Here is a 12,406-nt window from a genome sequence, read left to right as displayed (position 1 = left end):
ACCTTATTTGTAATAGCTTCATCTGAGAACTTTGCCTCCTATAACATTTTATAGCTACTTCTCTCTCACACTGTCATAGATTATTTAGGTAGCAGGTGGGTGTCACTGAACATGAGGCAATTGTTTTATTGTCTCAGGATGCCCATTTCAACAAAGATGGCTATAGAGACAGCTGGAAAGTGCAGTTCCCCGGTTCCAGTGTCCTACTGCTAAGGGTTGGGGAAGGAGTAGTACACATGAGATTAGGAGTTACTAAACTGAGTGCTATCTAAAACAAACAATACAAATCTAAAGCTGAAGATGAAGGACCCACCTTGCACAACTACTGACTGCTAAATACACTTAGTATTACTGGAGCAAGTTATATAGAGGAGGCTATGGTTCTAAGTGTCTGTGCTATACATTGCATGATTAAATGGCTGAGTGAGGCGTAGCACCTAGCAACAAAGGCAACTTATCATAGCAGAGAAAGGGGTCAGAATGGAGAGATGATGCAATCAGCAAGAAAAGTAAGAGTATTTTTGCAAAAATGTAATTTATCCTCAAGTCTTGGTGAGTACCTTCATGTGGTGGACTCTGTTTTCACAAAATCTCACCAAGGCAACAGTGAGGTATATATACATATATATATATATATATAAACATATGTGTGTGTGTGTGTGTGTGTGTGTGTGTGGAGAGAGGTAGGTTAAAAAAATAAAAAAGAGAGATGGGTGAGGAGGTCCTAGGATAAAAAAGTTCCCAATCGTGGTGTATGCACTAGTGCCAGGACTGGAAAATATGGCAGTGTAGAGTCCTCAAGACATGGAAATATTTCTACAGCAGGACTACACCAGGCTCAGGGGGAGGATGGCCCCCCTGTTGTAGAAGGAAGTTGTCCACAATAACCACAAAAACTGACAGGACAAAAAAGAGCCATAAATATGACAGAGTGGACTATTGAGAATAAGGAAGAAATTATGCATGATTACTATTATGCAAGAAGCCCAGAATTTTCAGATGGATGATATTAGAGGAAATAAAAATATGCTACCAATATATGTAACTCCATACGAATTGCAGAAGGAGTCAATTCTGGGCACATTGTAGGTGCTGTAAAAACCCTTTTGGCTAACATCAAAGATTGAAGCAATACTAATTTCATGAAAGTTAACTATACCATGACTTAGGAATGGGATCCATTACCATCATGGTATTAGAAACCCAAAAAGACTTGGAGAAATTAAACCCAGAGAAATATAAAAAAAAAAATCAAACAAGCCTACTGGCCAATAACAAAACAGCACAATTCAAGGTTCTGCAAGCAATCAGAGAAGCAGAAATGGCTTAGTGGCTTAGTTCTTCCTTTGCTCTATAGTTAGAGCCAAAGCAATTCTGAATCATATCACTATAAATGTGTATATATATATATATATATATATATATATATTTTATATATATATATATATATATATATATATATATATTTATATACACACACACATGCACATATATCAGAGAAGGAGTACTAAATGACTTCTCATGAACTGAATTTGTAGGAATGGTAGAACAGTAAGATGAGCAGCTTTTAAAAGAAATATGGAAAAAAGGATAAACCTTCAAGGTAGTGCTCTGTGTACTAAGTAGATAAGAAAATAGGAAGAAAGGTAACTTGAATTTAGCAGTCTAAAGGGGTGAATCTTCCAATTTGATCTATTAGATCCCAGCAGTAATATTGGATGAGATAAGACTGGAAGAAGTTTTCAGAGACATTTTATAGTAAAGGAGGTTAACATAACAGCAATACTGGCTGACTGTGTGTGAATCTGTGGAAAGCAATAGGTGGGAAAACGTACTTAAATACCTTATACAACTGGCAATAGCAACAAAAGAGGAGTGAGAGTGAATTTGGTAATTTAATTATCACACCAGACAGAAAACAGAAATACTTTAAAATCACAACAACCAAAGGGTGGAAGGATTAGGCGAAAACATTCAGAACAGTAGCAAGCTAGAGATGAAGTCAGACACTAAACTTTGTAGCCCATAGCATTTTAGGTCTACAAGCTACAGCCAAGAAATGTTCCCAATCTGGACAAGTCAAAATGGGCAACAACCAAAGCGCAGTGATATATAAAATTAAGGACATTTCTCATCAGTTTGAAAGCAGGTGAGGGTTATGTCATCCATCTGTCAAAGCAAGCTTGAAAATAATCTTCTCCAAAAATAAAGAAAAATATATTTGCTACTTGCTGTGACCTATAGTCCTGCTGTCTGACTGAAATAAACTTTTTGAGGTGGACTGCATCTGAAAAGTACAGAAACAATAGTTGGAGAAAATGAATTATGCATCTGGTTCTGCAAGAGTAAGAACAAACTAAATTATCATTTGCCATCTGAGTTACCATTCTAATAGTTTCCCTTCTGTCACCATCATTTTTCTTCTGACTCTATGGTAGGCCTTTCAAACTTAGGTTCTAACATTCCTGAAAATAATTATTATTGGGTTAGACAACAGTGTAGGCATGAGGCTTTAGTAGAGAAGAGAGATAATAAAGACATGTTGCTAACTCAATTGTTTATTCAGAAGTTCCTAAACCCTCTAGTTTACATGATGAACATTCCAAGTAACTCTTCTTTGTTAAAGGTATTCTACATAGCCTTCTCGGGAAACGTCTTAATATGCAATCTGTATTTTTTGCACTTAAAATGTAGGCATGTCTCATCCTCCCTCATCTGTCCTTGATGTTGCATTGTATACCATTCCAGGGTCCATTGAGCATCGTGTACACCCATATCAGGTGTCACTTCCCTTGTCTATCCTCTACTGAGATTGGGTATAACTCCTGTACCTTTTCCTCATATGCCTTGTCCTCTAATCTGTTTCATACCTTGTTAGCCTATCTTTGAACTTATTAGACCAGCTTGATATCCTTATCCTTGCATTAACACAGTATACAAACAGGACTTGATCAGAGATCCATAGATAGTAATGCAGCCATTCTGTTTTTCTGGATTCTATTTCAGTAAGGATACAGACCAGCGCCTTATTGGCCTTGACTATAACCTTCTTTGTTTTAACCTGTTGGTTCATTTCTACTGTTAATACCACATCAAAACATTTTTGTGCCTGAACTATGCTTTCATTTTAGGATTTCTCATTTTAATTGTTATTCAACTTTTGAACTTTTGGAGTACAGATGAAATATTTGACATATACTTGAATTAAATATTGTATGCTACTTCCAAGTTTTAAGTTCTAAAACGTAACCGTGGGCTGAGCCTGAAAAGTGTCCAGTTGAATTAGTGTTCTACACCAGACAGCAAATACATAAATTAATAAACATAAATAAAAATGCCACACTGTCATTCTACAGTGGCCATTTTAAAGGCTTAATCTATCACTATCTACTGTAACTTCTGCCATAGTGTCATCCAGAAATAAGCCAGTCCTGTTATCAATGTACTCATACCTGTGATGTCTGCCTTAAAGCTGACAAACACAACTAGTCCTAAGACCAACCACTGTATAACCCAACTAACCACATATTTCCCCTAAGAAAGTCCACCTTTGCAGCTATTCTTTGTTTTCTGCTAACCAGCCATTTAATCAACTTTTGTCCTACTCCAAGTTTCCCTCAGTTTGCTTATAAGTCTCCTGTGGTTGAATGAGTCAGAGACTTAATTGAAGTCAAAGAATACAACAGTGAGCAAGTTTCATTTGCTATGTTCCAGAGTAAAACTGAATTAGATCAGACATATATTTCTTGCTTTCATAAAACTATGTTGATATTATGCAGGTTGTTATCCAGGAAACCAACTAGTACTCCCCACCATATCTTCTCTATAGTTTTTGCTAGCCTACAATTGAGAAAATGACATTGCAATGGCATTCCACTTTCCCAGGGACATAAAATCACGAACACATTCTGTAAGTATGACACAATGAAGCTGTAAAAATTGTATATTCATGGAATATTACTAATATGAAATACAGATTACACACTTGTACAGCAGGAAATGTTTCAGCTGTCTACAAAAATTTCTAGAAACTGAGTACGATACATAGTGTGTATGCACAAGCATAACAGCATGCTATGCTGAAAAGGGTTCATCTGGAATGTGCATAAAATATGCTTTATTTTAGAAAAATGAACACTAGACTAATCCTGATCCTTTTGGAGACATTGAGGAATGGAGCCAGACCAAAGTGGATTAGATAGTCCCCGGGATTCATGAAGCTTGCACCAGGTACAGGCGTAGCATCAGCGTTCCAACACCAAATATGGCCAACGAGCAATCCAGGTATGAGCTGTTCCCACGTGCACTACCTGCTTACACTATGCCCGCACATCTCCCGGGCCCTGTATGCTAATTACTCTATATGCAACAGTGTAGCATGCAAATGAAGGCATGTAGTGATCCAGGAAGTGGTGCAGGCATAGTGTAAGCATGCAGAAATGTAAACCGTAAAAAACGGTTTACATTTTTGCAAACATAAAATCGGAGCCATGACAGCCGACCAAACACATATATGCCAATGACTAAATATATAGCCATTGGCATAAAATACATGCATAAAATATAAAAATAACATTTAATTTTCTTTTACGCACTATTGCGAAGTTTAAGAGCAGGGCAGTGGTGCGCAAACAGGATTGCAAGGAAAATAGAAAAATATAGAATAAAACTGCAATGTAACACATATCATGATTTCCCCATAATAGTCAATGGCAGGCATGCTACACCACATCATGGTGCAAGGGTTGCTAAGGGGCTGTGACAGTGTTATGTGCAGTAGCTAGGAATTAGTAGGCAATGCCGTGCAAATGAGAGGAGTAATAGTGAATCACAGATTTCCCGCTGGTGTAAGGATGCACCTCACAGCATAGCGTTATAACACCAAGGTGTGCCCTTGAGATAAAAATGACATCAAGAGAGGGGTGTGTCACCTTTGCTGTAAATACATTGGAGCATTGCTAAGCCAGTTTTCCCGTAGCTAAGCAAAGCTGCAGGAAAGGGGTGTTTTGAACTGGCTACAGCTTTGCTTAGGTGAGAGCACACAAGGTAAGTGAGTATGCATGTGAACGGAGATTAAAATGTGCTTAAACTCAGTAAATGGGTTTGCACATCATGCACCGGAACTGAAACAGGAAGAATATAGGAAAAAAACAAGGAAATGCTGCAGCAGGGAAATTGGAGTACAAATGACTAATTAACACCTAGGAACCTACAGTGGGCCATTGACAACAGCTAATAAGACTGCAAGCAGCTACCTGCAGAACAGGAAAGGAGGGGGGCTGTACTGCAAAGAGAACAGTAAAGTGTCACAGCAGAACAAAGCAGATTTGCATTTTATCAGCTACAAGACACATTTTGCAACACATGACTGGGTAGGGAAAGTACAAAAGCAAGAAAGACGGTAGGTGGAGGCATGCCTGATAATTGGAGGGGATCCTGGTATAAAAGTGAATTAAAGGGCAACAGATTAATCAAGGCAGACAAGCATAACTCCACACTAATGGCCCAACACTTGCAGTACTCACTGTAAAACACATAATTAAGATACCCTGTCAGCAACATCCATAGCACAATAGTATTAAGTGTGAAATCACCTCACACACACTTGTGTATTCCCATACACTCTGCACCATTGGTGTATACAGATGGGGAACTTTAATATGCACATGTTAGGGGCTGCCATAGCTTTGATCCACCAGCATGTTTTGGAGACTGAAGGTGGTGTGGAGGATGATGCTCACAACCACTTCAGGCACCAGAGGAGGAGAAGAGTGTTCAGACCCAAGGTAACCTACCAGGGGCTACATGATCTGGAAATAGTAGAGCGTTACAGGGTGGACAGTGACTCCCTACAGCAACTTGTGGAGCTGTGCCGGCCACACCTCAGAGCCAGAACAAACAGAGGGGAACCCATCCCAGTGGATACAAAGGTATGTGTAAGCCTGGGAGTAGTAGCTACAGGTGCCTTTCAAAGGCCAACTGGAGATATCATGGGGATCTCACAGGCATCAGCATCCAGGGTACTTCACCAGTTCCTGGATGTCATGTTACCACATGCCAATGAGCACATATACTTCCCCCGAATGCAGGAGGAGTTGGCCAGCAATATGTGTCTCTTCCACCATGTGGCAGAATACCCCGAGGTACTGGGTGCAACAGACTGCATGCACATACACATCAAGTCACCACCCAGTGAGCAGGGTAGGGGCTACATAAACCGCAAGGGATACCCCTCCATCAACTGCCATTGTGGGCAATGCCCAGGGCATTATCATGGATGTGTGTGCTGGCAGCCCTGGAAGCTATCATGACTCCCACATCTGGCATGCCTCACAGCTGTATCAGGTATTTGCCAGGGAGGACATCCCATATGGCCACCTGGTGGGGAATGTTGGCTATGCACTGGAACCGTGGATGATGACTCCTATCAGAAATGCACACACACCCATGCAAGAATTGTACTGAAACCTGACTGTTGCTTTTTCCATTTCACTCTTCTCAGTGTGTATGTTAACTCACACCTGCTAATGCTAACACTGTTTACATGGGAGTATGTACTTTCCTGTGGGAGTTATGGATTAACTGGTATACAACAGTAGTTCTTGCAATGTGTTGCTATGGCTTCACTATTTTCCCTTTACATTCACTCCTTGAAGGCCTGATATTTGTCTTTACTGGAATGTGTTGCTATGGCTTTCCTATTTTCCATTTACATTCACTCCTTGTAATGCATGATATATTTCTTTCAGCAGTAAGTGCTTATATGTTTGCTGTGGCTTGGTGGCACTGCATGCAGTCTGGTGAGCCCAAGGTCTAGGGTTTGACACTTACAAGGGTATTTTATTTTGCTGCTCAGCAGTACTAGGGCCTTGTATTTTGTACTAACAATTATGAATATCAGGCACATGCAGTGCTTGTAAACTGCTATACTGTCATTAGTTTGTTAGATGGCTACATCCTTTGATATTTATGTGTTGTAATCCTTCATGAGAGTGTGCTTGTGGGAGTAATTCTACAGCTATTCGCAGAGTGTGTAACAGCAGACAGGCTGATATGCCTGTATATTTCTGACACTTGCAGGCCTCAGATACTCTCAGGTATATATTTGACCAGCCTCAGGGAAAGGTACATATCAGTGGGATACACCCGTGATATATTTCAGATATTCTGCAATTGTGACTGTGGGGTATTTTGAGCATATGTATTACTACACCATTTCTGACATGCAAGTAGTGTCTACTTTAACTTATTGACAGTCACCATTACGTGGGATACCCCACCTTTCTGCTTACTGTTAGTACATTTCACAGGGAGTCAGTGGGGCACAGGTAACATTTTTTTGCAAATCAGGGACATCCCTGTAAATCAGTCACAGTTGGGAAGTCTGGCCTCATACCTATTCAAATATGGCAGTGTCTATCCTGCTCTGATACTGTGTGGGGTTTGTAAGGTGCTAATGTAACATTATTACCTCCTAGCATGGCTGTTTCTCTTATCACACTAATGTAATGCAATTCCACAAGAATTGCCAGTAAGGATTCAGGGAACAAGCTTTGTGTAATGGCCTTCCTATATTCCCTTTACATTCACTCCTTGTATTTCATGATATATTTCTTTCAGCACCAAGTTCTTGTATATCTGCCATGGCTCAGTGATAATTCGTGCAAACTAGTGTTTCCAAGGTCCGGGGTTCGAGACTGACAGCGGTATTTTATTTTCCTGATGAGCAGACTACAGGCCTTGTCATACAGAGTGACTAAGGCACTTTTAAGCAGTTGTAAGCGGGTTTGTGCTGGTTTGCACAGTGCTTACACATGCGCACACTCGCTTAGCTGAGCGCACACAAGTGCACACCCGCTGACTACTGCTTAAAAGTGCTTACTCCCGCTAGCACCCATGCTAATTTCTTTTAAAGAAAAAAAAATGGGGAGATAGGAAAGTGGTGAAAAAGGGGGCACAAAGAGGGTAGGACAGTAGGAAAACAAGCTTGGGATGTGCAGTAAGGATGTAGGGAAGGCCCATAGCTGCCCATTTCTTTATCAGCAACAGCTGTGCATATGTGCGAAATTTGGTGTGAAATTTGAAACCTTCCACCCCTGAGAGAGGGGTGAGGACAACAAAATATGTTGTACTGCCAATTAGAATTATCAGTTTACATGTCCAGTGGACATGTGTGCGAATTGGGCAGCTATGTATGGGGCGTAATTTTTTTGTGGGAACAGACTGCCCTTTTTTTTTTTTTTTTTTTTTCAGGTGAGAGTAGAATGTGAGGTACAGGAAGTAGGTATATTTGGGGAGGTAGGTTGGGGAGGTTAACAGACAAGACAAACAAGATGCATACAGGGGCAGAGTATGACACATGTGGGGGGTAAACACAAATGATGGGGACAGTTGTTTGGATATCGCAAGCCCATGAGCCCACAGATGGCAACAGTGGAACTGAAATCCCCACCCATAGGCAGTTACCACTGCGCCTTCACAGCCCAGGCCAGGGCTGTGCTGGGGGCTGGATAGGATGGGCAGGCACACCCATGACTTGCGCCACCCTCGCCTCAAGCTGGCGTAGGGGATCAGTCACAGAACGCCTGATCTCACTACGCACCACAGACCGGACCCTATGGAGGGTGAGTGGAGGCTTTCCTCTGGCCACGCTTGCAGAGGGGGGACAAGCCCCATCCCCTGCAGCGCTTCCACCTGAAGGTGGCACAGGGCCACTGGAGGAGGAGGTCCCAGCTTGGGCACTGGTGCCAGGTGCACTCGCCAGCTGAGGTGGGAGAGGTGGGTCCACTGGAACCCACCTTCTCTGTTGTCCTATGTTTAGCAGTATTTTATGGCATTTTGGGTTAGTAACAAACAACATCATTCAAAATTAGTTGTAACAGCATGCATCAGTATTCCCATTAACCAAACACCCATGAATTCCGAACATTGAGCAGCAAGCATAACACATACATATTTAGAACAACAGTGCACATTCCAACAGCATGCAGGGTTGATTGGTGGCAACAGGCCATCAGATTTGGATATGTGAACGGGGCACATGTGTCAACGTACATGCAGATATGCATGAACCAACAGGACAAATGTCCATAGGAATTAATTGTGAATACACATACCTGGAATGGCATCATTTGTGAAAATAGGGTAAGGTTGAGAAATTTTACATTAACAACTAAAACTACCTATACATATACTGTACATTCCTAGTAGATGCAGATATATATCCCCTACATGTATTAGTACAGTTTCCTGTATGTAACCTTAGGAATGTTGGTGATGGGGATGTTACTGCTACATTAATATACATTCCATTTTTATTCATATATGTTCATATCTGGCTGTGTTCAGGTACAGCATCCTGCTACATTTGATTTATATGGGTCTAGACAACTGTGGATGTTCAGCATTTCATACAACCAAATGCAAGGGTACAGCAACATATCCAATTTGTGGGATGGACACAGTCCATGTTCTGTATTTTATTTAACACATTACACTCTTTGGTTGTGGCTGTCTCATTCATTTCATAATGTAGTGACTGCAGTATACCTTTATTCCAGACTTATTACAGCTTTCTTGGTAGCTTCAAACTTTCTTTCTCACACTCTCTCTATTTTATATTTACATTTCAGACTGGTACTTAATTCTAGGCTTTATTAACATTTATTACTGGTTTACAACAACCCTTTCCAGCTGACTCACTTATTTCATATGGCAGAATTTACAAGGATGTATTTGACACTTGTCTATCCTTTGTTGATTGATTACCACTCATTTTCTGGCGGCAGCAGTTATCTGATATTACAATACAGGTGGAAACTTCTATTTGAGACTCGTTTAATCTTTATTACTGGATTGCATTACACTGTTTTCCAGGCTGCATCACTTATCTAATCTTACAATACTAGCAGAATCTTTCTTCTAGGCTTATTTGACCTTTATTAGTGGGTTACAACACTGAACTCTTTTACAATCTCTCTCACTTATATTCTATGACAATACCAGCTAAATAATTACTAACCTGCCTGGTTGCGCAACCTCAGCAGCCTATCAGCAAATGCTCGCTGATTCATGGAACGAACACCTGCAGCTGTAATATAAAGGAAGTAATATTGGAACATATGTCTCCATACTATAGGCTAGGATAGCATTTCTTACATACTTAATTACATGGATACTTACTCAGTAGTGGGGCGTTGGGCATTTGGCGGGCCTCCTGGATCCAACGGTTCAGTTGGTCCTCCCTCCATCGCTTCAGGTCCGCATGGTGGTGACGGACCTTTTCACCAGTCCTTGGAATGCCTGTGGCACTGGTGAGATCATGTGCCAACCGGTTCCACGCCTCTGCCTTGTACGCACCCCAGTGAACCTGGCCCTGCATGAGTTGTTCTTCATGATCATGGACTAGGAGCCAAACCATATATTTTGACTCCTCAACACACCACCTTTGTGCTCTAAAGCAACTTCCCTCTCCTGCACCTGCCATCCTGACTGCAAATGGGTACCACAATTAGTTATGCTGTGAATTCCCGCCTATGGGGCTTATATATGCCAGTTTTCCCGCACTTATCTGTGATTGGCCATTTTGGATATTTATCATCTTAAAAAAACCTGCTTTGTCATGCTTCTATTTCCATTCATTCCTATATATATATGCTAATACTGCATTTCTCAGTACAACTGTCATGGCTTAGTGGTTCAGTACTTTGACTATGGTGCACAATATCCCAGGTTTGACCCTGGGCATTGCTTTTTTTTATTTTACTACTGTCTAGACAGGCTAGGAGGTGTGTTCGTGTAAAGGCAGCTTTGATACAGCTTGCCCAATGTTGCCCGCCGGTAAGCTGGTTGGTGCGCTGCGCAGCTCCGCACAAACGGCTTACGCTGGGTAATGTGTTATTTAGCTATGAGCACTCATATTATGCTGGGTGAAGTACTGCTGAACTATGGGCACTCATTTTAAGTGTGGTAAAGCGCTGCTCAACTCCGGGCACTCATATTAAACCTGTTAAACCGCTCCTCACCTACGGGCACCCATATCCAGCTTGCTAAAGCCTTGCTAAGCTATGGGCAATTCTGATCCTTTTTTTATATTTTATTATGTCGGATTTCTTCAAAAATTCATGGCCCATTTCATTACATTTTACTTAAATTATAGTTTTATATATATATATATATATATATATATATATATATATATATATATATATATATGTCAGGGGATTGTTTCATGCTTATTTAAATAAAAATGGAAAATTATGTTGTGGGAGCTCGAACCGTGACTACCTCTTCTTTGGCCAATGTGTCTACCGCTACGCTATTGCTACTTGGCTTAATTTGCATATTTAGATGTTATATGCTTTTCAATGTCTGCTAACTGTGGCTGAGCAGAGGGCATACCCACGCAAACTAGCGCAACTATGGGCAAACATTTTGGAAATTATAAAAAAAAAAAAAATAAACTGCTATTTTTACATTTTACATTACAGTTGGGTTTATAGTCTGTGAGGGCATGTGGTGTTGTGTTCCTTGACATTTCCGTGGACTCGCTCGTGGGTGTTTACTTTCAGGACTCTGACTCTTCTGGGGGCATGTCCCTTTGCAGAACTCGGCATTCGGACACACCCCCTACTTTCCTACACGGACCGCGTTAGCCTAGGGTATGATTCAGCATGCCCTCATGAATAGGCATGGCATGCTGATGTCATACCGTTAGACTGCATCCTCCATGTAAGACATATTAACTCTTACACGGAGGTTTCGTGAATCCGGCCCTTGGAGAAATTAAACCCAGAGAAATATATAAAAAAATAAATAAATCAAACAAGCCTACTGGCCAATAGCAAAACAGCACAATTCAAGGTTCTGCAAGCAATCAGAGGAGCAGAAATGGCTTAGTGGCTTAGTTCTTCCTTTGGTCTATTGTTAGAGCCAAAGCAATTCTGAATCATATTACTATAAATGTGTATCTATATATCTATATATATATATATATATTTATATATATATATATATATATATATATATACATATATATATATATGTATATATATATATATATATATATATATATATATATATATATATATATATATATATTTTTTTATATGTATGTCTATATATATATATATATATATATATATATATATATATATATATATACATATATATATATATATATATATATATATATATATATTTTTTTATTTATATATATATATATATATATACACACACACACACACACACACACACACACACACACACACACACACACGCACATATATCAGAGAAGGAGTACTAAATGAGTTCTCATTAACTGAATTTGTAGGAATGGTAGAACAGTAAGATGAGCAGCTTTTAAAAGAAATATGGAAAAAAGGATAAATCTTCAAGGTAGTGCTCT

This window comes from Protopterus annectens, chromosome 2.part2, assembly GCF_019279795.1.
Source record: "Protopterus annectens isolate FY-2018-M chromosome 2.part2, PAN1.0, whole genome shotgun sequence".
Lineage (NCBI taxonomy): Eukaryota > Metazoa > Chordata > Ceratodontiformes > Protopteridae > Protopterus > Protopterus annectens.
The sequence above is the reverse complement of the archived record's forward strand: the minus strand, read 5'-3'. Positions refer to the sequence as shown.